Genomic DNA, 6,000 nt, shown 5'->3' with positions numbered 1-6,000 from the left:
TTTAAAACCCCAATTTGTTCTTTATAAATATATATAAATTAACTACCAATAATCAGTATAACTTGGCACTGCTTTTCCTCAACCTTCAAATCTTCAGTGAAAAGCTTTAAAAAAAAATACTTGATTGATAAATAAATTAGGGAAGGTGCTTTCTTTTTAATGAAATTATGTCTTAAGTGTTTGGAATTTAATTTAGTGTCATTAGTAAATTAGTTTGTTAAAGTTCTTTTAAAAGTGAACTCCAGGCAAGGAAAATAAGCCAGAGGACTTCTTCATATGTCCAGGAGAAATAGGAACAGAGACAATGAGCCATGACTAATTCTTGTCTTCTTGAAACCAAAGACCTTTGTTTAAAATTTGGATAAACCCCAAGGAAGAAAAAAGGAGCCACTAAGAAAGGGTGGAGAGGTCTGGAAGGAAAGTGAAAAGACACCCTCTTCCACTACTTACTGTTCCCTCACTGCTCTTCTTAAACAGGCCAACTCAGGAGGCAAAGCTGGGGTGCCACGGGTGACAGCAATCAGTCTCCATTCCCAGTGGTGATCAGGGGGACATTCTGAGTATTCTGCATCTCTGAAAACTGTTTAAGTTTTCAAACACAGAACCTAAATAGGTTAAATGAGGTAAAACATGACATGCAAATCCATGGATTTTGCAGGAAGGTAGGTCCAGATGACAGCAAAACCTCTTCTGCCTTGACTTTGAAGGAAGACAATATAAATGGTGGTGAAATGTCTGTAAAAAGTTAGGTAGCCTGGAAAGCCCCAGTGAGCGTCCCCATCCCCTAGCTGCCTGACCATCACACACCATTGTCACCACTAGCACCACCACCTGGTCTTAGGTTCAGCATTGCAACCTGATGTTTGACCATTTTCGTGGACAGCTCATTCATTAACATCATGTGATAGAATTATACTGAGGTAATTTACAATACGGGGTGCTGGTTTTAAACTGGCCACTCACTGAAATAATCAAGTGGTTTAGGAGGGGGGGAAATTGTCCTAGCCAGGATCTAGACATGGACTCTATTCAATCTGATATTACATTAATTCTGCTTTCCAAAAGAGAAAGAATATTGTTCTTTGTGTGACTTTTGAATAAACTTCTTTCACTATTGAGGATGCAACATTCCACACCCCAAAGCCAGTATGGAAACCCCCTAGAGGGAGCAGTTCCTCTTCTGCTTTTTAAAAGAACTAATCAGATTTTTACCAGGAAATCTCTAGGAATTGATTTTCCTTTTTTTTTTAAAATATATCTTTATTGATTTCAGAGAGAGAAAAGGAGGGGGAGAGAGAGAGAGAAACATCAATGATAAGAGCCATTGATCAGCTGCAGCCTACAACCCGGGCATGTGCCCTAACCGGGAATCGAATCCCGATCTCCTGGATCCTAGGTGGACGCTCAACCGCTGAGCCACGCCCGGCCAGGCCCTTTATTTTTTTAAACATAATTTTTTATTGTATTCAAGAGGCCCACATTCCAGTTAATGTTCATTTAATTAGATGGTACAAACATTAATGCTGTTTTAAGCTCCATATTAATGTCATGACAGAATGAGTGTCATGACAGGTTTTGAGAATACTATTTGAGCTGGGAAGAATTAAGTCTTGTGGAAAGTGATTTTCTTCTCTGGTAGCTATCTGGGGGCTCTCTACCCTGCCCAGACACCCACTATACATGTGTGTTCTTGACAATACACCAGGAAGTTCAGGTTCCACACTGTGTCACCACTGAAAACTACAACTGCAGATGTGTTAACCCCATTTGTACAATGGCAACCATAGAGTGTGCTAGAGTGAGGATCCATCCATAACCTAGGTTTCCTTTCCACCATAATAAGGGATAAGCTATTCCAAAACTTCTTTCTGTATATTGTAGGGTTAAGCAAATAAGTTCATATATTGTGGATAATGGGAACTAGGTATGTCACTGTGGGAGAAGGGAGTTACAAAACAGGGAAAGATGGAAGTTTATGTTATCTGTGGTAATAGACTGGAGTATGAAGAATTGATATGAAATTCATGACTTAGATATAAATATAGATATAAAGAGGTTAAAAAAGTTACAGGAGTAGGTGTACATACACATATTTCCCAGAACTGCTTTTCTCAGAGTGTGTAGAAGCAATGGTACTCCAACAGCAATAAACACACTTAGCATCAAGATCTGGGTTTTCAAACGCTATTCTATGCTGAAAAGAAGCAGCCTTCTTCGGAGAAATGGCAAGTTCCAGTGCTGGACCTGGAAAAATACAAGGTCAGCCTGGGGCGTCTTGTTTTGCCAGAAAGGAAGGGCTCGAAGAATGAGGGGTTCTGGCCGATATGACACTGGAGCTAATCTGAGAGCTCCCATTGCCAAAAACAGGGCAAGCCGAGCACCAAAATAAATAATGATAGTAATAAATGATGACCCACTGAATAAAATCTGTTGAATCTGGCTGGCGTGGCTCAGCAGTTAAGCATCGACCTATAGTCCAGGAGATCCTGGTTCAATTCCCAGTCAGGACACATGCCAGGGTTTCAGGCTCAATCCCCAGCAGGGGGTGTGCAGGAGGCAGCCAATCAATGACTCTCTTTCATCATTGATGTTTCTATCTCTCTCTCCCTTTCTCTGAAATCAATAAAAAATAAAATTAGATAACAGGTTATAAATTATGTTTAAAAAAATCTATATTGATATAGATATTGAGTCCACACTGATATAAATAAATGAATAAATAAATGGGAGAGAAGAAAAAGCTTTCTTTTACAGTAGAATGCCAACAAATGAATATGCAAATAATGATTGAATGAGAAAAAATACCATCTAGCAACCATCATAATAAGCATTGCTTCAGGCAAGAATTATCTAAAATGCTAAACACTAAAATTAGTGGGTGAAATTTGATGAAAAAGAAGACGAAATTTGATGAAAAATTTACATCATTCTAAAGTATCTTCTCACAAAATGCTTATTAACTACAAAGGGAAAATAGTAACTTTACACTAGAGAAACTTAGCAGACACCACCTCAACTCAGTTACCAAAATTAACACCAGCAGCAAGAGGATAAATAGGCAATAAATGCCTCCTGATACAATCGATGAAAGGACACAACATCCCTTTTGTGGTGTTCCTGCCAAAAGGGCAGACCTCAATCTGATAATCAAGAAATATCAGATAAAACCAAACTGAGGGATGTGATAGCTAGCCTCAAAGGCCCCACCTCCTGATATTCCCATTTATGCATAGTGCCCTCTCATGCTGAAAAGGGCTTATCTGTGCATCTATATTACTTAAGGTTCTCCAGAGAAACAGAACCAATAGGTGAGAGAGGAGGGATGGAAGGAGGGAGGAAGGGAGGGAGGGAAGGAGGGAGGGAGGGAGGGAGGGAGGGAGGGAGGGAGGGAGGGAAGGAGGGAAGGAGATTATAAGGAGTTGGCGCATGCAATTATTGAGGCTGGTAAGCCCTAAGATCTATAAGGTGAGTTGGCAAGCTAGAGACTCAAGAGAGCCAATGTGTAGTTCTTCTCTGAAGGCCAGCAGGCTGGAGACACAGGAAGAGCTGACATTTTATTTTGAGTCTGAAAGCAAGAAAAAAGCTAATATCCCAGTTTGAGGGTAGTCAGACAGGAGGAATTCTAGCTCACTCAGTGAATGGTGAGCCTTTTCTTTTATTCAGGTCTTCAACTGATTGGATAAGGCCCACTCACATTAAGCAGGGCAATCTGCTACACTCAGTTTACTGACTTAAATGTTAATCTCAGGGGTTCCACCCCAAAATAGTGACAAAGGAAGCTCCTGAACTTACCTCCTCCCATAGACAGGCCAAGTCTAAGCTATACATAGGACAATTCCTTATGAAAGAAATCCAGAAACCAGCTGAGTAACTTCTACACACTGAGAAAATAGGGATAAACTCTCATTAAAATGAGCAAAAAGGTCTGGCTGACATGGTTCAATGGTTGAGCATCAACCTATGAACCAGGAGATCATGATTCGACTCCCAGTCAGGGCACATGCCAGGGTTGCAGGCTCGATCCCCAGTAGGGGGCTTGCAAGGGCAGCCAATCAATGGCTCTGTCACCATTGATGTTCCTATTTCTCTCTCCCTCTCCCTTCCTTTCTCTGAAATCAATAAAAACATATTTTTTAAAAGAGTAAAAAGGTCTCAGATATAATCTTTCCATATCCTCACCCCCCTTCCCCCACCAGCACAGTGACATACAATTGGGAGGAAACTTAATTCACAGCTTCTTCTTGAAAAGTAAAGGGCTTGGACCCAATATCTAGCACCCCAACTTTTAAGACTTCCACCTGAAGGATGGGCCCCCAAAATACTTATCTCTAAAAGCCAACAGGGTTTCTATCCATGAGACTCACAAAGCTACAGCAAACTAAGAGACAGTTCTAAAAATACTCACATGAAATCAGACTCAGCTAAGAGGCAGACAGAAATGCCCATCTCCCTCTCTTTCAGTGAAAGAGGCCTATTTACATACCTTAAAAGTTATAGCCAGAAGATCAAGTTTCTATTTAGCACACCTCTGGATGTGGACAGCAATCCTCTCTGGAGACCGGGAAGACCAATGGGTACCATCTCCACATTCTCCCTCTGGCCAGCTCCGGGTCACTTTTTATGTCAATGGAAAGAACTGATGTACATATCTGTCACCCTGGCTATTTTGGCTGCTACTCAGGGGACAGAGCCCTTGATCACCTGGTTCTGGTGGCCAGTGCTGCTTGAGTTCCAAGTGTAGCAAACAAAGAAATGGTTCTTAACTAGCTATCTCCCCAGGACTCAGAGCAGAGGGAACTGACAGAAATGCCCAGTTCTATCTTTCCTTGAAAGAGGTCTACATGCATACTTAAAAGCTACTTCTTGAGAGTTCAGCTTCCAATCAGCCCACATCTAGGTGCTGATTGAGATCCTCCCCTTTAGGGTACTGAAAGACCTTGGCACACCCTCAACTGCCAGTGTCTTGGGCAATCACAACAATTATAGAGAAAACCAAAAGATAGGGCTGAATAATAATGTTCATCTCCTACACAAGATCACTCTTTCAAGGCCAGAAGAGACGAATCTTTTATCTAATGTATCAACAGAAAGAGACAAGGCAAATGAAGAAACAGGACTATATTACATACAAAAGAATAAGATAAAACTCCAGAAACAGATCTTAACAAAATAAAGGTAAGTGACCTACCTAATAAAGAATTCAAGATAATGGTCATAAAGATTAGGGGAACAATGCGTCAACAAAGTGAGAATTTTAACAAAGAGAAAATATTAGAAAGAATAAAAAAAGAAATCATAGAGCTGAAGAATAAAATAACTAACCTAAAATTTCAATAGAGGGCTTCAACATCAAACTAAATTAAGCAGAAGAAAGTATCAGCAAACTTGAGAAAAAAAAAGACAGTGGAATTAATTCGATAAAAGTAACAAAAAGAGAAAAAGAATAAAAAATTTTAAAGATAACTTAAGGAATTTATAGGACACCATCGATTGGATCAATATTCACATTAAAGGACATTATTATAGAAGGAAAGGAGAGAGAGAAAGGGACAGAATGTTTATTCAAAAAAATAAGAGCTGAAAATCTTCCTAACATGGGGAAAGTAACATTCACCAGATCCAAGAACTCCAGAGAGTTCCAATAAGATTAATCCAAAGAGACACACGCCAAGAAACATTATGATTAAAATGTCAAAAATTAAAGACAAGGAAAGACTCTTAAAAGCATTAACAGGAAAACAACATGTTACATATAAGGGAAACCCCATAAGACAATTAGCAAATTTTTCAGTAGAAACTTCTGGCCAGAAGGAAGTGAAATGATATATTCAAGTGCTAAAAGGGAAAAACCGGCAACCAAGTGTACTCTACAGAGCAAAATAGTCCTTAAGAATGGAAGAAGAGATAAAGTTTTCCAGATAAGCAAAAACTGAAGTAATTCATCACAAGACCAGTCTTACAAAAACTGTAAAGGAACTCCTTCAAGCTGAAATAAAAGTA

Source organism: Miniopterus natalensis, chromosome 19, assembly GCF_054644295.1.
Source record: "Miniopterus natalensis isolate mMinNat1 chromosome 19, mMinNat1.hap1, whole genome shotgun sequence".
Taxonomy (NCBI): domain Eukaryota; kingdom Metazoa; phylum Chordata; class Mammalia; order Chiroptera; family Miniopteridae; genus Miniopterus; species Miniopterus natalensis.
Note: the sequence above shows the minus strand (reverse complement) of the source record.